We start from the raw sequence: 25,266 nt of genomic DNA, 5'->3' as shown, positions 1-25,266 counted from the left end.
ATTGTCACAATAAGCCTGTGATTTCGTGGATATTATTGCTTAGAATAAGGCTACAGTATATATTTAACTGAAAAAAAAAAGTGACTTAAATAAAACAGTTAATGACAACAACTGACATTTATTGATAACTTATAATGCCAGGTTGCTCTTTGTAGTACAGTAAACATGCTTTCTCACTTAATCCTCATGAGGAAGGTACTTATATTTTCTCTATTTTACAAAGAAATAAACTGGGCCTGGGCATGGTGGCTCATGCCTGCAACCCCAGCACTTTGGGAGGCTGAGGCAAGCGGGTCACTTGAGGTTGGAAGTCTGAGACCAACCTGGCCAACATAGTGAAACCCCATCTCGACTAAAAGTACAAAAATTGTCTGGGCATGGTGGTGGGTGCCTGTAATCCCAGCTACTGAGGAGGCTGAGGGAGGAGAATCGCTTGAAGCCAGGAGGCAGAGGCTGCAGTGAGCCGAGATTGCACCACTGCACTCCAGCCTGGGTGACAGAGCGAGATCCTGTCTCAAAAAAATAAATAAATAAATAAAAATTAAAAAATAGGCCGGGCGCAGTAGCTCACGCCTGTAATCCTAGCACTTTGGGAAGCTGAGGCTGGCGGATCACGAGGTCAGGAGTTCGAGACCAGCCTGGCCAACATGGTGAAACCCTGTTTCTACTAAAAATACAAAAATTAGCTAGGCGTGGTGGAGGGCATCTATAATCCCAGCTACTCGGGAAGCCGAGGCAGGAGAATTGCTTGAACCCGGGAGGCGGAGTTGCAGTGAGCCGAGATCGTACCACTGCACTCCAACCTGGGCGACAGAGCTAGACTCTGTCTCAATGAATGAATGAATGAATGAATGAATGAATAAATAAAGTGAGGCAGAGAGGTGAAGCAGCATGTCCAAGTCACATAATTGGTGTCAAAGCTGGGATTCGAATGGAAAGAATCTGACTCCAGAGTGTGAAAGAATCTGACTCCAGATTACTAATCTGACTCCAGAGTACTCCAGAGTACTACCCTCTGTCATTTCCCGTAGGGCAGTGGGCAGCCATGCCGAGTCATGAAGGTGGCATGCAGGGATGGGAAATGCTACCTTAGGAGATAATTGACATCCTTCGCCCTGGCATTCAAGCTCTCCATAGCCTTTACATTCTTTTCCAAACATATCTCCCCAGCGCCCCCAGGAACTCCTTCTATGCCCTTTCCCAGAGCCTAATCCACTTGAACAACTAATCTGGCATACACACACCCACCCCTGCTTCAGTTGTTCCAATGCCTGAAGGTCACTCACCTGCCTTGCTGCGTACCCAAATTGTAGTCCTTTTAGAAACCAGAGACCATCTCTGCTGCAAAAGTGCGTTTAAACAAAACCACTTCTGTTAGGATCTTTTAACTACTCTTATCATTTGTCACCAGGTCACAATTATTATGTGCGTTTATGCAAAAGGCAGTGAACAAGAGTTGGCAAACACAGATCCTGATCTCTTCGTGCAGCGCCACTATCTGCTTGTTAGCATGCGGTTATCTGCTTGTCTGCTAACTTATGCAAGGCTCTCAACTTCTCTGAACGTTGGTTTCATCTTTAAAGGGTGGGTCCAGATGATATTCCTTCAGTTTTTTAATATTCTATGGTGGTTTTGCTTGCCATATTGTCTCCACTAATTTTTAAGCTCCGGAAGGCTAGAACTCTGTTTTGTGTATCTTAATACATTTCAGGACCCTGTACAAGGTTTTACACACAGAAGGTATTTAATAACGTTAGTTGGTTGGCTGCTGGGAAATAAGCCCTGTGATCACTCTGCTTTGGCCTTGACTGACCTTTAGAAATCACCTTCTGAGGCTGGGCACGGTGGCTCATGCCTGTAATCCCAGCACTTTGGGAGGCCATGGTGGGCGGATCACCTGAGGTCGGGAGTTTGAGACCAGCCTGACCAACATGGAGAAACACCGTCTCTACTAAAAGTACAAAATTAGCCAGGCCTGGTGGCGCATGGCTGTAATCCCAGCTATTTGGGAGGCTGAGGCAGGAGAATTGCTTGAACCTGGGAGGCGGGGTTGCAGTGAGCCGAGATCATGCCATTGCACTCCAGCCTGGACAACAAGAGCAAAACTCAGTCTCAGAAAAAAAAAAAAAAAAGAAGAAGAAGAAGAAGAAATCACCTTCTGGGTGATCACCAGCAAGGACTTTGCAGTTCTCTTTTCAGCACACGTTTATAACAAAAGTTTGGGTCCTATCTGTTGCATTTTTTTCTTTCTTTCTTTCTTTTTTTTTTTTTTGAGACGGAGTCTCGCTCTGTTGTCTAGGCTGGAGTGCAATGGCACGATCTCAGCTCACTGCAACCTCCACCTCCCAGGTTCAAGTGATTCTCCTGCCTCAGCCTCCCGAGTAGCTGGGACTACAGGCGCATGCTAACACACCCAGCTAATTTTTGTATTTTTAGTAGAGATGGGGATTCTCCATGTTGGTCAGGCTGGTCTCAAACTCCCGACCTCAGGTGATCTGCCCACCTCGGCCTCCCAAAGTGCTGGGATTACAGGCATGAGCCACAGCGCCCAGTCTGTTGCCTTTTTTCTTTGGGAGACCTAACGTCATGCTGTTAAGGCCCACAGTCCTTTCTCTGCAATTTTGAAATCTGAAGCACTATAAAACCAAAAGCTTTTCTTTCACTCAAGTGACAGCAAAATCTGACTTGGTCTAACAGAGGCTCACACCACACAGTATGAATATTCATAGATGTCACCATAGAAACATGAATGTGCTTGATTAGTGGGTGCTGCCCCAGACCCTGCTGTGAGGATTATGTAATTTATGATATGTGCTGTACATTACCTTTTAAAAAATCTTTAAAATTCTGAATTCCAGGGGTTTTAGATAGGGGACTTTGGTGCTATATGACCTTCCTCAACAGAGATGCCATTGGCACTGGAGTGGGACAGGTCTTTGGGCTCTTCAAACATTACAGAACCTCACCTGGGACCCTGCCTCATTGGCTTGTCCCTAATCTCAGCCCTGGCTCCAATATAACTATAGCCTGTGGTCATGGCTTACCAACTTGATTTTTAAAAATATTATTTATCTTGGCTGGGTGCAGTAGTTCATGCTTGTAATCCCAGCACCTTGGGAGGCTGAGGTGGGAGGATCACTTGAGCCCAGGAGGTCAAGGCTGCAGTGACCTATGATTATGCCACTGCACTCCAGCCTGGCCAACAGAGCAAGACCCTGTCTCAAAAATAAATAAACGAAAATAATAAAATATCATTTATCTTGATTACTAAATATTTTGGCACTCCCTTAAATTTTGTGCCTGAGCTGAGTGCCTGTCTTGTCTCACCCTAGTTCTAGCCTGTGGGTCAATCCTTCCATTTCTCCTAACCCCACTGCCATGACTCTGGGATGAACTGGTGTGTCCTCAGGGCAGGGGGGACCTGCTGGAGGTTTGCACTTCAAGCTAGTTGGGACCTGTTGCCCCTAGGCCAAGTTAGCTCATGCAAAGAAGCTGGTTCCTAGAGGCATTTTCTTTGTTATTATTATTATTTTTTTTAACCCCCAAGTATACCTGGAGGCATTTCCTATACCTGGATGTTTCTTTGGATCCCAAATGAACATTGTTCCTCTACTTTCATCTGGAAGGTGATGCAGCTTCTCATTTGAGTCAATTTGCTGATTAATTCCTATAGCTGCTTTGACTGGATGTTTTAAAACTTTAAAAAATATCCAAATGCACATGGAAAATCATAAAAGCAACACAGAAATGCACAATAATGGAATCTAAGGTGTTCTATTGTGTTTTCGATTTTGTTTTATTTTGTTTGAGACAGAGTGTCGCTCTTGTTGCCCTGATTGGAGTGCAGTGGTGAGATCTCAGCTCACCTGCAACCTCTGCCTCTCGGGTTCAAGCGATTCTCCTGCCTCAGCCTCCCGAGTAGCTAGGATTACAGGCGTCCACCACCATGCCCAGTTAATTTTTGTATTTTTAGTAGAGACAGGGTTTCACCTTGTTGGCCAGGCTGGTCTTGAACTCCTGACCTCGTGATTCACCCACCGTGGTCTCCCAAAGTGCTGGGATTACAGGTGTGAGCCACCGCACACGGCCTCTTGTTTTTTATTTATTTGTTCTTTTTTAAGAGACAGGGTCTCACTCTATTGCCCAGGCTGGAGTGCAGTGGTGTGATCATAGCTCAAGGGATCCTCCCACGTGAGTAGCTGGGACTAGAGGCAGAGACACTGTACCCTTATTTACTTTTTTGATGCAGAAACTGTACAGGAGCTATGACTGAGAGTTACAAGTGTCAATGGAAGAGCCAGGCGTAAAAAGTCCTGTTTCTGGACCTTCCACTGGCCAGGAGACCACGCCCCTCCTTAATCCCCAGCCCCCAGGTGTCCTCAGATGGTGGAGGACCCATGAATCAGCTATCCCCTCAATTGAAGGGCATATATATATTTTTTTATCCTTTGTTGCTGTTTAGCAGTGATGGTCATACTTGTGGGAATTGAGGCTGCCTTTCCCACACTATTAAATAACCAGCCCTTCTCAGAGTCTGAGCCATAGGTATTTCTGACACTGCCTTTTTAACCTATTGGAGGTCTTCTGGGATCATCACTTCTCTACCCCTATTCCTGTCCATGCTTCCTCACGATATAGCATTTTCCATAAATATACTAAAGCATCCTCTTACATACTGTTTACTCATCTTCTTGTCCATTAAGGAAGATATTCCACAGACCAAGCCTGGCACCTATTTATTTGACTTCATCTAAACAATCTTTGCCTCCAGACTTTGAAACATTTATGATTTCCCTGGCCTCTTCAGATAACTTGTGGTCTTCTACCTATTGTCATTACGCTGGAAAATGCTGAGATATAATGTAATTTGAATTAGTCAGGGAAATGAAATTTCCCAAAGGTGCCAACTGAATAGTTTTTTTAAGCTCCATAGGTTGACTACATTGTCCGTGTACCCAGCTGATATCAATAAAAGACCTTTAGTGGGGCACAGTGGCCACTGCCTATAATCCCAGTGCTTTGGGAGGCCGAGGCAGGAGGATCACTTGAGGCCAGGAGTTTGAGACCAGCCTGAGCAACATAGCAGGACCTCATATCTACAAAAAAATTAAGAAATTACCTGGGTGTTGTGCCATGTGCCTGTAGTCCTAGCTACTTGGGAGGCTAAGGCAGGAAGATTGCTTGAACCCAGGAGTTTGAGTTTATGGTGACCTGTGATCACATTGCTGAACTTCAGCCTGGGCAACAGAGCAAGACCTTGTTTCTAAAATTAAATAACTAATAAATCAATAAATAAAACCATTGCCTTGGCTGGGCTCAGTGGCTCCTGCCTGTAATCCCAGCACTTTGGGAGGCCAAGGTGGGTGGATCACCTGAGGTCAGGAGTTCAAGACCAGCCTGACCAACAGGGTGAAACCCCGTCTCTACTAAAAATACAAAAAAAATTAATCAAGATGGTGGTGTGCACCTGTAATCCCAGCTACTTGAGAGACTGAGACAGGACAATCGCTTGAACCCAGGAGATGGAAGCTGCAGTGAGCCGAGATCGTGCCACTGCACTCCAGCCTGGGCGACAGAGGGAGACTCCGTCTTAAAAAAGAAAAACCAACAGCAACAAAACACGTTGCCTTTATTTTGGGAGATTGATCACTTGAAGCTACCTTAATTCTGCTCACTCCTTCATCTTTCTTGGCATTGCAGTTTCCCTTGCTTTTAGGACACATTATCTGAAATGGTAGCCCTGTCTTTTATTTAGTAAATATTTGTAAATATAAGTTTTTAAGAGTCAGTATAATGCCTCAACCATACTCTAAAGGAGAAAGAAATAAGGGAAAGTTAGTTATAATACTGTAGGGGTCAAAGCAAAGTCTCCCCTTTGCCTTCTGAAGGTTTGCAAAAATCAACTCACAAAACTCAGATTAATTGGAGAAAAAGCATATAAACTCTACTAATGTGTGCACGGGGAGAACCACAGAGTGGTTGCCCACCCTCCATCATGGCTCAGAAGCTTACAGAACGTCTTGGCAAACCAGGTATGGGAGGGGGGCAATGAGGAATTCTGTTGATGGGTAATAAAAGATTATGAGGGAGGAACGAATGGATTGGGAACAGACATTAACTTGTAAAGGGTCTGTTCAGGTGTGGTTTTCAGATGTGGTTACATTCTTGGTCTTACAGAGGAGAAGAGAAAACAATTGTTCTCTTTGGTGGATCTGCATCTTAGGCAGATAAAGGAACTTCAGAGAACTTCATCCTCCTTTGGGAGAGTAGATGGGTGGTGGGGAGAAGGTCAGAGAGACCTTGAGGTATTGGTTTCTGAGCCCCAGCAATACATCATTATGTATTCTAACATGTGCTTGCTTGGGCACAACCATACAGAAGGCAGAAGGATGCAGTCAGATGCTTGAACCTTTGCATAGACTCACCGAGAATGTAACATCCACAAACACCCACAAGATACAGGTGTATTGTGTGAGTGACTCAAATACCAGGAGAGGTGCTGCTGGGGTTGACGTGACTTTCCAAAATGCTGAACCATTCCTGGTAAAGCTCCAAAGAACACAGAGTACAGTATCTCCTCCATTTTGCATGCTAATGGTGTTCCTAGACAACTCAGCATGTGTTAAAATTATGCAAAACCCCGCTGTGTTTATTTTAGAAAGGGAGTTCGAATCTTGATATAGATAATTATAAATGGACGTTTTACCTCTGTGACGTCCAGTAGAACGTTCCAAAGTCATGTGGGAGAGTTCTTTCGTTGGCCGTGTGGGAATTGCATTCCAGGTGTCCACTTGTAAGTACCTGTGGCATTCCCCACCTACCATGTGCTGAAAGAGCTGCCCTTCAGCTCTTTCTCATCCTGGCACTGGAAGGAGGGCCCAGGACTGGGATACCTGTGTTCTCGGCCTGGGCTACCGTACCTCAGTATTTGTATGACCTTAGGTAGGTTACACTTAACTCCATGTGCCTGGGTCTCCTCTCTGTAAAAGGGATGACCATGACACACGCTTCTGGCCTAACCTTGGGACGGATGCCCACTGTGCTGCCCTCCCGCGACCCCAGACAATCCAGGGCATTCGTGTGTGCCCACAGCGTATACCCTATCCACGAGCTCTCCCTTGCTGTAATTTCTCCTTACTATTTAAACATCCTTAGGTCTCTCTTATCTTTAAAGAGAGAGATAGAGAGAAAGAAAGAAAGGCACGGTGGCTCACGCCTGTAATCCCAGCACTTTGGGAGGCCAAGGCAGGTGGATCACCTGAAGTCAGGAGTTTGAGACCAGCCTGGCCAACATGGTGAAACTCCATCTCTACCAAAAATACAAAAATTAGCCAGGCGTGGTGGCAGGCACCTGTAATCCTAGCTACTTGGGAGGCTGAAGCAGGAGAATCACTTGAACCTGGGAGGCAGAGGTTGCAGTGAGCCGAGACTGTGTGCCATTGCACTCCAGCCTGGGCAACAAGAATGAAACTCTGGCTCAAAAAAAAAAAAAAAAAGACAACAACAACAACAAAAAACAAAAAGAAAGAAGGAAAGAAAAAGGAAAGAAAGAAAGAGAGAGAGAAAGAAAGAAAGGAAAGAAAGAAAGAAAGGGGGAAGGGAAGAGAATAGGAAGAAAGGAGGGAGGCAGAGGGAGGACACCTGTCTCACCTCTGCTTCCCTTCCAGCAGCTTTTCTCTCTCCTTTTCTTCACAAACTAATTTCTCAAGAGTCATTGCACACACTATCTTAGTTAGCTCCCCTCACAGTTCTCCTCCATCTTTTCTTTCTGTAGCGATGGGGTCTCACTATATTACTCAGGCTGATTTTGAACTCCTGAACTCAAGTGATCCACCTCAGCCTCCCAAAGTGCTGGGATTACAGGTGTGTGCCACCATGCCTGGCCTAAAGGAAGCATTTTTCTCTCTTCTTAAAAAAAAAAAAAAAAAATTCTAGACAGGGTCTCACTCTGTTGCCCATGATGGAGTGCAGTGGCATGATCATAGCTCACTGCAGCCACGACCTCCTGGGCTCAAGGATCCTCCCACCTCAGCCTCCTAAATTGCTTGGACCACAGGCCTGCACCACCATGCCTGGCTACCTTTTAAATTTTTTGTAGAGATGGGGTCTTGCTATGTTACCCAGGCTGGTCTCAAACTCCTGAGCTCAAGCCATCATCTCACCTCAGCCTGCCAAAGGGCTGAGATTACAAGCGAGAGCCACCGCGCCCAACCTACACTCCTCCATCTCACATGCTCTTTAGTGTGCTGCTTAACTTTCTCTGTCCCTGGCCAGCTTACAACTGCAGTTGATCACAGCCTCCAGCACTCTCCTGCCTCCGCTTCCCTGGGTGTCCTCCTGCCTCTCTGGCCCCTTCAAAGCACCTCGTCCTCCACCAGCCCCAGATGTCACCCCATGTACCTTCTCCACAGTGTGCTCCTCCTCTGCAGTGCTTCATCCAGGTGGGGTCCCAAACTGACTGTTCCCACATGTCCTGGAGCACCTCAGACTTAGAGCACCTAAAAGGCAGCCCATTGTGGGTCCCCAGATTCGTACCTCTTCCTGTAGCTCTTCTCTTGGGTACCATTGTGCAAGTCAGAAGTCTGAATGTTAGGCCGGGCACAGTTGCTTACACCTGTAATCCCAGCAGTTTGGGAGGCCGAGGCGGGCGGATCACTTGAGGTCATGAGTTCGAGACCAGCCTGGTCAATATGGTGAAACCCTTTTTCTACTAAAAATACAAAAATTAGCCCCCTGGTGGGGGCTAAGATTATGAGTGTGGTGGTGCGTGCCCATAATCTTAGCTACTCAGGACGCTGAGGCAGGGTAATCGCTTGAACCCGGGAGACAGAGTTTGCAGTGAGCTGAGATTCTGCCACTGCACTCACAGTCTGGATGACAGTGTATGAGACCCTGTCTCAAAAAAAAGAAAAAAAAAAGTCTGGGTGTCATCCTCGACTCCTCCCTCTCAATCTCCCTCCCAATAAATCACTCACCGAGTCCTGTCAGTCTTGGCTTCTTAATAGGCTTCGCTAATTTTTGTCATGTTTCTTTTCTTTTCTTTCTTTTTTTTTGGACAGGGTCTCACTCTGTTGCCCAGGCTGGAGTGCAGTGGCACGATCTCAGCTTGCTGCAACCTCTGCCTCCCTGGTTCAAGCGATTGTCCTGCCTCAGCCTCCCGGGTAGCTGGGGTTGCAGGTGCACACTACCATGCCTGGCTCTCAACCCCAGTGTCCAATAGAGATGGGGTTTTGCCATGTTGGCCAGACTGGTGTGTTGTGTTTCTTAATAGCCTTCACTAATTTGTGGTAGCTGCTTGACCCTTGTTAGCATTTAAGATTGTTAGCATTTAGGATTGTAATCCCTGATTTACTGTTTGGACTGAGTTAGAGGCCCTCAACACTGATGATATTAGGGTCCCATAAGCAATTAAAAATAAATTAATATAGTTCTAAATTATAATATAAAACACAGATAATTTATATGTGTGCTGAAGCCAAATGACTTCATTTGTATTCTCTCTCATTTTTTCTTCTTTAAAATAATTTTCTTGGTGCCCCATGGTGGCTGGTGTCCTAAGCATGTGTGTAGTGTGCAGATGGGTAATCCAGGACCATATAGAATGTCAGCTTCTTTTGGCCCTGGGCTGGGGTCTTTGACTTTGTGGTCTTTGAATGTACCTGGTGGCACAAAATAGATACTGAGTAAATGTTTAATGAATGTGTGAGTGAATGCATGAATGCTGAGATGAATTTGAAATGTCTCGCTTAAGTAAAAAGCACTGTAAGAATGTAAGTTATTATTAGTTTTCTGATGTTGGATGGTACTGTAGAATTTCCAAGCTCTTATATTGCCAGTGTTTTAAAAAACAACCAGCCCTGCTGTTGTGCGTCAGCATTCATGCCCCAGCCTACATTGCATTCAGTGGTCTGGACATAAAATATGCATGTAAAGATTCCCAAATTAATAAGCTAGTGAATGTGTACAATAGCATGGTTTGTCTGAGTCCCTTTAGTCCTAAGTGGGTCTCTCTTTGTTTTGAGACAGGATATCTGCCGGCCACGTGGCTCACACCTGTAATCCCAACACTTTGGGAGGCTGAGGTGAGCAAACTGCTTGAGCTCAGGAGTTTGAGACCAGCCTGGGCAACATGGCAAAATTTCGTCTCTACCAAAAATACGAAAAATTAGCCGGGTGTAATGGAGTGCGCCTGTGGTCCCAGCTACTTGGGAGGCTGAGGTGAGAGGATCACTTGAACCTGGGTAGCAGAGGCTGCAGTGAGCCGAGATCGTGCCACTGCACTGCAGCCTGGGTGACAGAGCCAGACCCTGTCTCGAAAAAAAAAAAAAAAAAAAAAAAAGGCCGGGAGCAGTGGCTCACACCTGTAATCCCAGCACTTTGGGAGGCCTAGGTGGATGGATCACTTGAGCCCAGGAATTTGAGATCAGCCTGGGCAACATGACAAAACCCTGTTTCTACCAAAAATAAAAAAATTAGCCAGTCTCATAACCTGGTCTCAAAATAAATAGATACAAACTTTTTAAAAATAATATTAAGAGACAGGGTCACACTCTGTCATCCAGGCTGGAGTGCAGTGGCACCCTCTCGGCTCACTGCAGCCTTGCCCTCCTGGCCTCAAGCAATCCTCCCACCTCAGAGTCCTGAATAGCTGGGACTACAGTGGGTAAAGACTCTTTCAGCTGTCTGGCTGTGCATTATCTAACATGGCCACACACAGCTGTGACAATGAACCTGAGGAGGAGGCTGTGCCTGTGTCTGAGGGCTTTGCTTTGGAATTAGGTGGTTGTGATGGTGCTGAGGTGTTGAAATGGGGCATCTACCCTAGAAAGCCTGCGTGAGAGCTCAGAAGGGAGGAACATGGCCTGAAGGCCTAAGTCAGGCAGTGTGACTCGGAATAGCACAGAACTTTGGGGGAAATAAAATATAAAATCCAGAAGGCTGGCCGGGCATGTTGGCTCACGCCTGTAATCCCAGTACTTTGGGAGGCCAGGGTGAGTGGATCACCTGAGGTCAGGAATTCAAGACCAGCCTGGCCAACACACAGTGAAACCCCATCTCTACTAAACATACAAAAATTAGCTGGGCATGGTGGCAGGCACCTGTAATCCCAGCTACTCAGGAGGCGGAGGCAGAAGAATCGCTTGAACCTGGGAGGCGGAGGTTACGCTGAGCCGAGATTGTGCCGTTGCACTCCAGCCTGGGCAACAAGAGTGAAACTCCATCTAAAAAAAAAAAAAAAAAAAATCTAGAAGGCTGTGGTTTAACAAATGTAACCTGACTCGTTATTATGGGCTGTGGACAAAACAGGTGTGAAAACATCTCCAGGAGATACTAACTACACATGCGAATAGACTCCAAAGTTTAACCCTGTCTTCTGGCATTAGGATGGATGCCTTCTGCAAGATTGCTGATCCTGGGAGGTGGAGGGAGTAACTCAGTGGAGAAGCAAGAAAAAGGAGGGCCAAATTGGAAGAGGAAATGTTTCCAGGAGGGATTTGGCAGGCAGAAACCCCAGAGCTGGAATTTTTGTGCCCAGTGTAGACCTCTGATGACCAGTGTGGTTCTCCCTGGATTTGCCTCCATGTCTGTTTCTGGGCCCCACCCCCTGTCCTAACAAGAGGGTCCCTGATGTTTTTGCCTCCAAACTTTTTATTTAGAAATAATTTCAAACGTACAGAAAAGTTGCCAGAACAGTACAAAACACTCATATATTCTTTACCCAGATTCACCTGTGATTCACATTTTGCCCCATTTGCTTTATTTAATTTTAAAATTTTTGTGTAGAGACAAAGTCTCACTATGTTGCCCAGACTGGTCTCAAACACTTGGTTTCAAGCAATCTTCCTGCCTCAGTCTCTCAAAGCGCTGGGATTATAGGCATGAGTCACTGCATCTGGCCACTTCTGTTTTTAAATTTGGTGCTTCTTCTGTAGCCCTGGTTCTTGTCAAATGTTGGATGAGCCTTTGTTCTGTGTTCCTCTGTTGGATTTTGAGGTCTTCAGGTCACCTCTCTGTGAACGCTGATTCTGTGCACCAGAGCCAGCCACCACTGGCTGTGGACAGGAGGGTGGGATGTACCTGCTGGGCACTGGCAAGAACTGGTCTAGGCATCCCCTTATACTCTGGACACTTCTCAACCCTAGTGTCCAGAGTATAAGCATGGTGGGCAGGGGAACGGCCGACTGGCCTGGCTGCTCCAAATTCAATAACCACCAATTCAGGGCCCTTCCTGTGCCTAGATTTGCTGGCTGAAACCTTGTAGCCCCCATAGCTGCTTCTTTGATAGAGCACAGAACCCACAGGCACACTGCCTGGCTTCAAATCCTAGCCCTGCCCTTACTAGCACTGTGACCTTGAGAAAGCTGCATAACCTCTTTGGGTCTCATTTCTAAATTCTCTTCTTGCCTTTCTCAGGCTGGTTTGAGGCTGTCCTAATGAACGTAATGGGTCCTCTTATCCTTTGTCAAAAGGAATGTTAATTATTTTCAGCAGTCTAATTACGTGGCTAATGAGAGACTGACTGAGATAACATTCCCTTTAATTACTCTTGCCTAAGTGCTGTTTGAAGCCATATTTTGAGCATTAGCAAGACTGGGTGCTTTCTCAGTATATGGAGCTGTCCAGCAAGGGGCTGAGCGAAGGGCAGGGGTTGTTGGGCTTAAGGCTTATGGTGGAGGTGCCTGGTGTGGCTGGGGTCAGTGTCCAGCTGACTGCATGCTGGCCTTTCCTGTGGGCTGTTACTTAAGGAAAGGAACGGTCCCAATTGGTTCAGATGGAGAGCAGACAGCAACTGTCACAGATTCCCCAGAACAATTCTCATCCTTCAATTAAAAAAAAAAAAAAAAAACTGATTTATTTTTAATAAATAAATAAGTTTATTACACGTGTGAGCCACTGTCCCTGGCCTTACCTTGTCAATTTCAGACTGACATCCTTATAGCTCCAAGTCCAAAAAAAAAAAAAAAAAAGAAGATTCCTCTTTTGTGGTCTTTGTGGCCATTCCAACAAGAATAATCTCAGGATTGGCTCTGACTGGAGCATGTATCCATCCCTGAACCAATCACAGAACCAGGGGAATGCGGTGCTGTGATTGGCCAGGCTGGGGCCTGATGCTCACCCCAACAGGCAGGGTATTGACAGCATCCAAAGCACACTGACCCCCCAGTGTTGGAAATAAAGCTCAGTGTAGCAAAGTGAAACCAGCACTCAGGCAAAAAAAGTTTTCTCAGCAAGGCAATTTACTTCTGCAGAAGGGTGCTGCCTTTGTCAGTTACAATCACAGGAGCACACTGAACAAAGGAGAGCAGGGGTTTTTATCCCTAACGCAGACCCTGTTCCTGTGTCCTCCCCGTGTTGGCTGGGGTTGGACTGCACAATCTAAACTAATTCCGATAGGCTACTGTTGACATCATCAAAGGAGGCAAGGGTGGGCACTTGAAGGGAAAGACGAGTACATAGGTGATGGGACATGCTTGGGTGTGTTTGGGTGCAACAAAGATGGGGAGGGCTGATAGATGGATGGGTAAGATTACTTTCAGAATAGAACAAAGAACCAGGTACTGAAACCTTTGAAGAGAAACTGCCTAACACCAGCTACTCTGGCCTTGCTGTTTCTCAAACTTTGTCTAACTTTCTCCTACTTCAGGGTATTTTCACTAACTGTCCTCTCTGCCTGGAATGCTTTTCCCAAAGTTCTTTGCATGGCTTCTTCTCATCTTTCTGACCTATGCCCAAATGCTACCTCCTTAACATTTAAGACTCACCCTCCAGCATCTGGTTTCTTTCTTTCCCCTACCTGGCCTTCCCCATCTTCATGGCATAATATTAGAAATTATAGTATGTTTGGGACTGCTTAGTTATTGTTGATCTCCCACCTGCCTGTGAGCTCCAAGGGGGCAGGACCATTGTTTTGTTCACACATGGTACAGTACCTGGCCTTCACTGGGTCTCAATAAATATTTGTTGACTACTGGAATACAACACCTTGAATAAACAAACCAGTTACCACAGGACTTCTTGTACTAAGTTCCTTGGTTGTTTAGAAATCTCTGGGTGGCTTGGTTGTACAGGCTGTGAAAAGCAGAGTCCTAGTGTCACACCATAGGAGCAGTCCAGGCTTGTCTTCTGAAAGCCCTGCTGGGCTTCTTTCTGCATCCCTGGTGAGGCAACAAAGGGGCAGGGTCCTCGTCGCTTCTGAAGGTGCAGTGTGGTGGAGTAACCTCCAGGACACCCTCAGGACATGGGCAGTAATGGGGAGAACCCAGATAAAATCCTGGTCACTTTGCCAGTGAGTCTGTGAGGCCACTGCCTCTTTTTTCTGGCTGACAGGAGAGGGCTTCCTGGTCTTACGTGCAGAGTATTCTAGGGCCTCTCAGCCACTGCCTGATGGGATCTGCATAGGGGATTATTGATGAAGGCAAGGTGAGGCAGCTCTTTACAGTAACACATGCCTCGCTCTGGGACGGCGGCCAGGCAGCTAATTAGAGAGCCCAGCAGCTGTCCAGCCTTTCAGGCAGCGAGCAGCAGCTACTGAGTGCCGGAGGTGGGAATGGGAGGAAAGGGACATGGGACCAGAGACCACCCTCCAAGATGGTGGAGTTGGGTGGTCAGGGTTTGCTCAGAGGGGGATTTTGAGAGGGGCATGTGAGATAGAGTGGGCTACATAGGGAGAAGGAAGGGGGAGAGGAGAGGGACAAGACAGGTGGTCTCCAAGTGAGACAGAAGAGATGTCAGGCAGACAATGCAGCTTCCAAGCTCAGAGCAAGGGGCACAGAGGGGAAGGACAGGGCCCGGTGGGGTTGGGGCCTGGCTCCCGTCTCCACACACCTTCCCCATGCCAGGCAGGCCCGCACGGCCTGGGCCTCTCCTTGCTTCCCAGGGGAGCTGGACAGACACAGGCTTTCCCCTCAGGGGATCTGGAATACTGATTGCTTTTGTAGTTGAGCTTGGCCCCTCCTCGGTGTAGGAACTTACCAGATCCATTTGTGCTCAGGGCTTTTCTTACTCTAGGATAAGTAAAAGTGGCTGTTCTGAGTCACGTGGGAAGAACTGGGGGCTTTGAGTAACCAGAGGGTTCCCCAGTGGGCCTTTAGGCATCTTCTCTACTTTGTGGGCACCTGGGTCAGAGTGTGGTGTAATAAGAAATGTATTCGGTCTTTGTCCCAGGTCCTGGTCATAGAGCTCCTAAAACCCTTGACATTTCCTGAGTGAAAGGAATGCCTTTTGTTATTCATAATAAGCACCTTTGATAACACCCGAGTTTGTGCTAATGAAGTTACTGGGGAAGTGGTGGGGTGGTGGAGGGGCTATACAGCCTCAGGATGGAGCCAGTCACCAGAAAGACCAAATGCTTAGAGGATTGAGGACTAGAACATTTGACCCCACCATCCAACCTCCAAGAAAGGTGTGGGAGGGTGGAGATCAAGCTACATAAAAACTCCTGAACAAGATTTGATAGGTTTCTGGGTGGCTGAACATGTGGCGGTGCTGGTGGGTGACCGCCAATACGTCACCCTATCCATCTCTGCATCTGGCTGTTCATCTGCACCCTTTATAATAAATCAGTAAAGGTAAGTGTTTCCCCGGGTTCTGTGAGCCATCCTAGCAAATTAATAGAACCCACGGAGGGGGTCAACCTGGTTTGTAGCCAATTGGTCAGAAGTGTAGGTGATGATTTACTGTGTGTGACTGGCCTCTGAAGTGGGGGCAATCTTGTGGGACTGAGCCCTCAAAATGTGGGGTCCACTGCTATCTCGGGATAGACAGCATCAGAGTTTAAATGAACTGTAGGAGACCCAGTTGGTATCCGCTGGAGAATTGTTTGGGGTGGGGGACCCCCTCCATGCCCACCCCATATCTGGTCACAGAAGTGCTCTGCTTTGAGTGTGAGAGCAGAAGGAAAAACACTTCTTTTGCTTTATAGGGAGATTTGGGGAGGGTTAAGGAAAAGGAGAGTGGGGGTAAGAAAACAGAGATAGTGTTTGCCTGCATACTTTCTGTCTCCAGTGTTAGGTTCCAGGCCAAGGAGATGATGAGGGGCCGGGGAGAGAGATCTGGTTTTTAGGTTCCGGTCAGAGAAGCAGAGACTCAATCCTGCAAGCCCAGCTTACCTTAAATAGTTATAGGAAAGGAGAGAAAATGATGCAAAGGGAATTTCCTGCCAGTAGCCTCTTTGGGAAGTGAATCCTACGTGCATGAAAACTGATGTGGGTTTTGAGAGTGCCAGCACATTGTAGAAATAACAGAACAGGAGTTGTTATTCTCTGACCTGAACCTGCGCTTGGCCCCTTGCCCCTGTAGGAGCCTGCAGTATCTCCCCTGATGCCTGGGACAGTCTGTTCCTGCCCCAGTCTTCCTTGCGTGATGTTGGACATGTCTTCTGTGTTGTGCAAACCCAGACTGCCCACTCTGCCTCTCTTCATTCTCTGGTGGTGCAATGACTCCTGGAGATGGGAGAAAGGAGAGTGAGCACCCTCCTTGCTTCCTTCACCTGCAGAGACAGCCTTGCCTGTAGTAAACCGACATGTATGGCGCTTTGTGGGAGACAACCCATCTGTGATGGTGACCCAGAAATTAGAGAAAAACACAAGACATTGCTATGTGTGATTAGTAACACTAGATGTTTCAGTTGCCCAAGAATTTAGGTGTAGCTGGGCCCTTCTTCACCTTGCCTGTCCATCCATCCAGCAGAAATTTTATGATCTCAAGGAATTCATAGTGTGGTAGGGGAAATAGATACAAATAAATAATTTTAAGATGGGACGACATGTTTCAGTTGAAGGATGGTCAGATCCCCCTGGGAACATCAGTGATGGAATGACCTGGAGGCTGTGGGATGGCATGGCAAAGGAGTGAGGAGGGAGCAGGGTCTGGAAGAAGGAGTCAGAATGGTGGCTGCAGAGGAGGGCAGGAGAGATGATAGGGCTTGAAACAGGCCGGTGGTCTCTGCTTCTTCATGCTCCCAGCAGCGTCTCAGGCATATTTACGAGAAGCTGCATGGACAAACTCAGCTGTAAGTTTGCAAAATAAGCAGCTTATTTGGAACGGACTAAGTAGATTACACAGACTTGAAGACCCTTGCGTGCAGACATGTGCCTTAAGGATGAGATTTGGGTGGGAAGCAGTTCCAAGGCATGTCGTATAGGGACAGGGTGATTCTGGAGGCTGAGGACTGGGATTTGAATCAAATGTTTGGATATGGCCAAATCTCTTACTGTCCTGAACCCTCTGTGTTTTCATTTCTAAAATAGAGGTGACCATTTCTGCCCTCCCTGCCCCACAGGAGCCTGAGAAAATCATGAGAGAGGATCTAAGTTCCATCCATATGTTAGTTCCTATAAAGGCTCATCATTCATTCATATGCTCCAAGAACCTCTGGTTCAGGTCCTGCAGTCCTCAAAGGAGCCTCATGTCCTCTGTCTCCTGGGACCTACTCTTGGGGGATAGGGAGTGTCAGTGAGGCCTAGGGACAGCTTATGCACTTGGAGGAAGAGGTGTGACCCCTGCAGCACCATCATCTCTTCCTCCCTGCAACTAAGTTTTTCCTGGGGAAAAAGCCTGCCAATCAGGAAGCGGGAGGTGTCTGGTGGGACGCTGCCCCCAAAAGGAGCCTGTTCTGAGTGTTGGGGCTTCGTGTGCCAGGGCTGCACCCCAGCAGGCAGTGGGCTTCCAGAGCTGGCTGCAGTAACCCTCAGGCTGTGCCGACAGGATGTGGTCTTTGGTTTCTGTTTCTGTTTTAGTTCTGACTTGTGCTGTGGATGTGGCTGAGGGCCTAGGGTAGGGGAAGTCGCCACAGGTGGGATTGAATTCTCCAGGCACATGGTCCTTGTGGTGCTGGTGGAGAGGGAGTCCCAGAGGGTTCGGACATGCCCCGTTAAAGCCTTTTCCTCAAGGTGATAGGTACGTGCCAAGGTGATCCTGTCCGCCATCCGGCAGGCTGGGAGAAGTGGGAAAGATGGACAGGTTGGGGAGGGTTGGAGGGTCCCATTTGTGAAGGAGCCGGGGGGTCGGGGGAAGGCAAGGCTGAGTACAGCAGCCCACTGTGAAGCTCTCAGTGCAGAGGCCCCTAGGGGAGACCTAAGGGAGGCACCCCCCGAAACCACACCATACAGTGAGTTTCAGGTCCCCCATTCCTGCCCTTTCACTTCTCCTCGGCTGCCTGGCTGCCTCACAGGTTGTCAGCTTGAGCAAGGGCCCAAGTGGCATCTACTCAGAGAGCCTGGGGGTCAGAGGGGAGGGAGGAAGGTGGACATGGGCATCAGCACAGGCCAGCGCCTCTGGTCCGTCCTGCCTGGTCATCCACGGGGGAGTGCCAGCTCCCACCCCTAGCCACATACTGTTCTCAACTTCTGAGTGGCTGGGCTGTCCCAGAGGGCCATGCTAGGCCTGAGTGCTGTCCATGGGCGTATGCAGATGGTGCTATATCCAGGGGGTTTTCAGGGAAGCTTTAGCACTTTCATATTAAAACAAAAAATGTTGGAATCTCCATTAAATAGTCAAGTCAAGTATCCCTAATAGTATTAAAAATGTGTACCCGGCTGGCCGGGCACAGTGGCTCATACCTATAATCCTAGCACTTTGGGAGACTGAGGTGGGAGGGTTGGCCAAGAGTTTGAGACCAGCCTGGTCAACATAGCAAGACCTGTCTCTATTTGATTTTTTTTTAAGTACATGGCAAAGGGCATTATAAAGTAAGATTTGTATTAGCTTGTAGCCGACTACTGATGTTCATAGGAAGGGCCTCAACCAAAATAATAAAATGAGATGAATAAATATTGGAGAGGTAGAATTGTACATAGAAAGATTTAGCACACATTTTGTTTTTCTGCATGTGCGGTTGTTCTCTGCTTTCAAAATGCTGAAACAGATGTCCTACATTGTCTGCCTTCCATGAGGTTCTGACCGCCCTTGAGAACAGATGTACCCACTACAGGGTGAAGGTGAGAATGTAATTTGAAGCTGAATGAGGATGTAACTGGATTCTAAAATTATAGCTCCTCTCAGATTCACAAGTGTGCACACATTCAGGCAAGAAGCCCTAAGTCCTAACCCCCGACATGTGGATTGTCCAGGACCATCCCAGACTCTTGTGGCTGGATTAATCAGACCTGAGCAAACTGGATGCAGAGAGGAGGGGGCAGGAGGGGGCCTTGGTGGCCAAGGTGGGGATGAGTGTCTGGTGCTGACCCCAGAGCCCAGGTCCTTGCAGTGTTTGCCTTGGATCTGCTGGGGGCAGTCTGAGCTGATAAAGGCCTCCTCTTTTATTTCCAGGGACACATGGAAGCTGCCAGCCCCCCAGCCAAGGATCACCTGAGTCCTAGGGCTGATGCTTGCCTACGTTGCTGAGAATGGCACTGAGGCCCAGCCAACAAAGGTTATCCTGGGACACTCCTGGACAGAGATCCTGATGTCTGTTGTGAGCTGCACACTCAAGGGTGTGATAAGTGAGTATGTTACAAGCACCCAGGGGATCACCAGCCCAGTGATCCTGCCTGCTCAGCACCTCATCAGCATGGGCACAAGTCTGGAGGTTCTAGTTCTGAGTCTGTTCCCCATCCAAGGTCCTGTCGCAGGGCTGCAGTTCTGCAATGGGAGGGGAATGTCAAGCAATATTGGGCCATCACATGCTGGAGCCGTCTTATGGCCACATGGCCTCTAAAAGCCAGGCCAGACCCAGTGTGTTAGTTTGTTTCCATGCTGCTGATAAAAATATACCTAAGGCTGGAAAATTTATAGAGAAAAAGAGGATTAATTCCAAGTGTCTGGGGAAGCCTGACAATCATGGTGGAAGGCAAGGGGAAGCAAGTCACATCTCACATGGATGGTGGCAGGCAAAGAGAGAGAGCCTGTGCAGGGAAACTCCCTCTTATAAAACCATCAGATTGGCCGGGCACGGTGGCTCATGCCTGTAATCCCAGCACTTTGAGAGGCCAAGGTGGGCAGATCACAAGGTCAAGAGATTGAGACCATCCTGGCCAACATGGTGAAAACCCATCTCTACTAAAAATACAAAAATTAGCTGGGCGTGGTGGCATGCACCTGTGGTCCCAGCTACTGGGGAGGCTAAGGCAGGAGAATGGCTTGAACCTGGGAGGCGGAGGTTGCAGTGAGCCGAGATCATGTCATTGCACCCCAGCCTGGCAACAGAGCAAGACTACAAAACGAAAACCCATCAGATCTCATGAGACTTATTCACTGTCACGAGAACAGCATGAGAAAGACCTGGCCCCATGATTCAATTACCTCCCACCCAGTTCCTCCCACAACATGTGGGAATTCAAGATGAGATTTGGGGTGGGGACACAGCCAAACCATATCATTCAGATTTGCTGGCGTGAGTGAAGTGAGCACCCACACCTGGGAAACAGCATCTACTTTGGCCGTCAGGCTTCAGATCTGTGCAGTGAGGACCGTGCATCACCTGGGACTGGACTCTGCCCAGAAGCCATGAGCAATGCATGTGGTGCTGGTCTAGGAGGCCTGGAGTAGGGCATCCAGGGCCCTGGGAGGTGGGGAGATTTGTGAGCCTTAGTTGCCATAAGAATGACCACCAGGGGATCTGGAGGAGCAGGTCCTCTTGTTTTTGCCACATGTCAGCAACAGCATCTCCTCCTCAGCAAGACAAGCTCGAGGTAGGGCGAGAGGCTCCTAACTGCACAGCCCTGCCTGTCCTTACAGGCCTTTCTTTCCAGCCTCAGCCCCTGGCTTTTCCTTAATTATGATGCCTTAAAAAATGACAATTGGCTGCTTTCCCAACCCCCAGAGGCCTGTCTGGCCTGAAGGCTGTTATGTCTATGCAGGGCCTGTAGCCTGGTGGGATCAGAGACCTGCAGGAAGGAAGTTCCCCAGAAGGCATGGCAGGCAGAGCTGGGCTTTTGCAATCTTGAAGAGACAAGCTTTTTTAGGAGTTCCTAGGCTGGTCCATGGGAGCCCAGAGCTTCAGATTCCATGCAGGAATTTGCAGGGAGTAGAAAAGGAGTAATCAGGTCTTTCTCCACTTTAGGTAGATCTTGACTCTCCTAGTTGAGAGTTTATAATTCAGGGCCAGAATCTGTTTTCCACTCAGCCTAGGCTTGCAAAGTCAGTTTGACTGGAGTGTTTTTCAGGAAGTGTGTTCTTGAGTTGATTTGTAGCCAGGGTGGTGTGAGCAAGCCTAGACTGTAGAAGGGGGGTTGGAGGTAGAGAGATGGCCATGGATGCCTCTGTGGGAGCGTGATGACTCAGATGGGAGACACGTCTCCCCACAGCAATTTATACCATCAGCCTTAAGGCTGTTGTACCATTTGGTTCAGTGATTCCCCTTCTGGAATTATCCATTAAGAAATCTTATTAGGAAATATTACCAGAGAAGAAAAGGACTAAATTCTTCCATTACAGGCATTAAAGGTAATTCTCGTTATATCATCTGCAGTAGTAGAATGGGAAACAGTTGTTTCCTTTGGACATCTAGGTTAAGTAAATTACAGTTTTCCACTTGCTGGAATATTACACAGCCATTATAATCACAAGCACAGAGGCTATATAACAACTTGGAAAAATAGCTATGACAAGTAAAAATGGCAGGTTGCAGAATAAGTATATTATGGTGACTTGTAAAATACATACATAGGAAAATATTGCAAAGGAGAAATGATAATCTCTGTTAGCCTGGAATTATGAATGCTTTTTCTTTATTAGAAATGAGGTCTCACTATGTTGCCCAGGCTGGTCTCAAACTCCTGGGCTCAAGCAGTCCTCCCGCCTCAGCCTCCCAAAATGCTGGGATTACAGGTGTGAGCCACCATGCCTGGCCTATGAATGCTTTTTCTATGATGCATGGATTGGCTTTTTAAAAAATAAAATTGAATCTGGATTACTACACAACATACCATTAATAGTGACTTTCTCTAAGATGTGTGATTACAGGGAACTTTTGCTTTCTATGTCATTCTGTAATGTTTAAATTTCAGCACATGTTGCTTTAATCAGAAAAAAATTAAATGCGAGAATTAAACATTTTATAAGGCTATATTTCTCAAGAAAGGAGGGAAGAGAGACTGAGGCAGCTAGTGTTTATACCTGCCCTCATCAGTGTTTAAGGGCCTGGGCCTTTTTGGGCCCATTCATCCATCCGTTCATTCCACAAGTATTACTAGGTATTATTGCCAGGCACCACTCTAGGCACTGATTACACAGCAGTGAACACGACAGTGCCCCTGCCCTCATTAAGCTTTCATTCTAGTTGAGGAGAGACAGACCATAAATAAGAAGCAACATATCAGAAAGTGAAAGTGCTATGTAGAAAATAAAGTGGAATGATGTGAGTGACAGAGAGGCTATTTTGGACTGGGGAATCAAAAGTCCCTGAGATGTGACAACTGAGCTGAGATCTGAATGGTAACAGCAAGGCAGCCACATACAGGTCTGGGATGTCAGCCTGCCGGCTCCCCCGTGCAGGGCGTCCTTTGCTTCCTGAGCCCCAGGGACCTCTGTGCCAGAACTGACTCCATCCCCTAAGCCCACTCACCCTGCCCTGCCTCCTGCTGGGGTTTGCTTGGGATCTGAGCCCCCCTAAAATCCTCTGTGTTTGGACCGTTGCTCCTGACATGCTGACTGTTGCTCCTCTGGGCAGCTGGCCCTGCTCTTGGCTGGTGAGATGCTCTTAGTGAGCAGGGCTCTGAAAGCCAGCTCCCCTTCCCCTTCCCCATCACCTGTTTGCTTGGAGGGGTAGTTCTCCATGGCAGGGCTGGGCCATCTGAGACTCCCAGGAGCACTGGGGTGGGCTGGCAGTCAGGGGGCCTCTGGGTTGTGTGTCCTGGTGAGGGGCCTTTGAGTGGCGCATGCCTTGAGGCCTGAGGGTTGGTTACTGTCACGGTCCTGTGACTGTCAGCTTTGACCATAGAGGGCCTCTGTGTGGATCCTGAGGAACAGGCTGGGAGCCGTTAGGAGCTCTGACGCTCAGTTGGGATGTTTGTTAACGATCCACCTGGAAGTTCACAGCCTTCTCCTTACTTCCTGTTGTCTCTCCACATACCATCCCAGCCTTCCAGAAGCAGGAACTCAGAAAATGGTGGTGCCCTCAGAGGAGCCTGTAGTCAGCCTCGGGGGCAGTGCAGTGTGCTGATTAGGAGCAAAGACTCTGGAGCCCAATTTGTGGGGTTTGAATCCCAGACTTGCCTTTTATAGTTATTAGAATGTAGGCTCAGCCAGGCGTGGTGGCTCATGCCTATAATCCGAGCAGTTTGGGAGGCCCAGGCAGGCAGATCACTTGAGGTCAGGAGTTGGAGACCAGCCTGGTCAACGTGGTGAAACCCCATCTCTACTAAAAATACAAAAATTAGCTGGGTGTGGGGGCGCTCCCTGTAGTCCCAGCTACTCGGGAGGCCGAGGCATGAGAATTGCTTGAACCAGGGTGACAGAGGTTGCAGTGAGGCAAGTTCGTGCCACTGCACTCCAGCCTGGGTAACAGAGTGAGACTCCATCTAAAAAAAAAAATGTAGTCTCTTTCTGCCTCACTTTCCCCATCTGTAAAATGGGCTTGAGGATTTTTTTCAGTTAATACATGGAAATACTTAGAAGAGTACCTGGTTATTATTATCACTGTGACTTGGGAGGTGGAGGGAGGACTTTGTCAAGGCCTGCAGTATCACTGATCCCAGGGGCTTTCCTGGGTGGGTGCCCACAGCAAGAAGGTGGAAATCTGTGGCATGTGCACCAGCCAGTGGCTACAGGAGTTTCCCTCCACTTGCTTCCCTTCTGGCCCTGAGCAAGCCCTGTTTTCCTCCCTGCTAACTTGATGACCACAGGGGAAGTTCAGGGAAGTTTCTGCCCTTTCCTCATTGAAGCCACTCACCTTCAGTACAGAGCCACCCAGGGGTTCCTGAAGCTGTCCCCCACTGCCTTGCCCTCAGGGGCCTCCTAGAAGGGCTGTGGGTCTCCCCAGAACATGGAACTGTAGTGATGGGCATCCCTGGGGCTAGGGAGTGAAGCTTGGGAAGTGAGTGGGGTGAAAGCGGAAGGCCTTCTCAGGCCGGTTGCATGGAAGGGGAATCCCGATTTTCTGGCCAGATGCTTCTCTGGACAAAATTCCCAGAGTCATTGTGTTGTGGCACCTTAGGCCCCTGAAACAAGATGGGAATTTTTGACAAAACCAAGGGCAGTTATTCCATCTGGTTTTGCCTTCAGCCTGTCTTAGACTTTTATGGCAGCCTCTTTACCCCTCTCAACTGCTGGCCGTGTCCCCTGCCACCCTGTGGAACAGCAGGCTCGGAGAGCAGCCGGTGAGATGCTCTTAGTGAGCAGGGCTCTGAAAGCCAGCTCCCCTTCTTCTTCCCCATCACCTGTTCCCTTGGAGGGGTAGTTCCCAGCCCTCACAAGTCACCTTGAGTCCTGGCCCTTTGCTGGGACTCTGTTTGCCCAGGCCCTTTCATCAGGTATGAGGACTCTTGGATTTGAGTGTTGTTCAGTCAAACCCTGCTTGTGAAGCTGTCCTTTGCTCTCCAAACACTGTCCTCCTGCATTCAACCTTGCTCACACTCTCCTCCACTTCAATCGACTCTGAATTTCTGTTCCTGGGCTGTCCTATCTTCATGTCACAGGTCTCAGGACAGTTTTGTTTGTCACCAGGAGAAAGAAACCAAGGTCCCCTGAGCTGCCAGTTCTTCCTGCTGCAGGCTTTATCAGGGCTCTGATCCCAGGGCTGAGCAAGGAGCTAGTGGAAGGGGCCCAGGGGTACAGTGAGTCAGGTGGTTGGAGGCCAGGGCAGGGAATAGGGGCCTGTCTAGGCCCTGTATGGGGTGGGTGAGCCTGTCCTAGTTCAAAGTTAAGCACAACTCCTGTGCTGATTAGAAATGGGTTTGGAGGGTGGGGTTCTGAAAACGCATCCAAGTCAATGCCCAGCCTCTAATATTATCATCTCCCCCACCACACTGGGAGCTGCCACCTCAGCCAATGACACTGTCTCCTATTCCTTTGTCTTCAACCCCATCTTCTGCCCTGACCCAGGTCTTTCATTTCCCCCATTGGTCTTGCATGGACCAGCTATGTTCTCCTAGCTCCACCCTCGGACACTGTCTGACATTGCTGTGGTGTGCTTCCCCTCCATCTACTACCCATGGCTTCCTGCTGCCCAGAAACAGAATCTGGGCTTGGGGCACACCCTGTTTCTCTCTCCCCCATCTTGCTTCTTCATTGTTCTGTTCTTTTCTTTCTTTCTTTTCTTTTCTTTCTTTCTTTCTTTCTTTCTTTCTTTCTTTCTTTCTTTCTTTCTTTCTTTCTTTCTTTCTTCCT

The 25,266-nt window shown here is 48.1% G+C and overlaps 1 protein-coding gene across 1 annotated transcript in view; it reads left to right on the top strand.

The window, feature by feature from the left end:
- The window catches only part of TMEM229B (transmembrane protein 229B), a 47,273-nt gene that overhangs the window by 10,469 nt on the left and 11,538 nt on the right, over positions 1 to 25,266 (top strand). The window contains exon 2 of the mRNA XM_011994232.1: positions 19,270 to 19,442. The gene's annotated coding sequence lies outside the window, so the exon portion shown is untranslated. The remainder of the gene's footprint in view (positions 1 to 19,269; positions 19,443 to 25,266) is intronic.

Source organism: Mandrillus leucophaeus, unplaced genomic scaffold (genome assembly GCF_000951045.1).
Source record: "Mandrillus leucophaeus isolate KB7577 unplaced genomic scaffold, Mleu.le_1.0 Scaffold448, whole genome shotgun sequence".
In the NCBI taxonomy this organism is placed as follows: Eukaryota; Metazoa; Chordata; class Mammalia; order Primates; family Cercopithecidae; genus Mandrillus; species Mandrillus leucophaeus.
The sequence above is the reverse complement of the archived record's forward strand: the minus strand, read 5'-3'. Positions and strand labels throughout refer to the sequence as shown.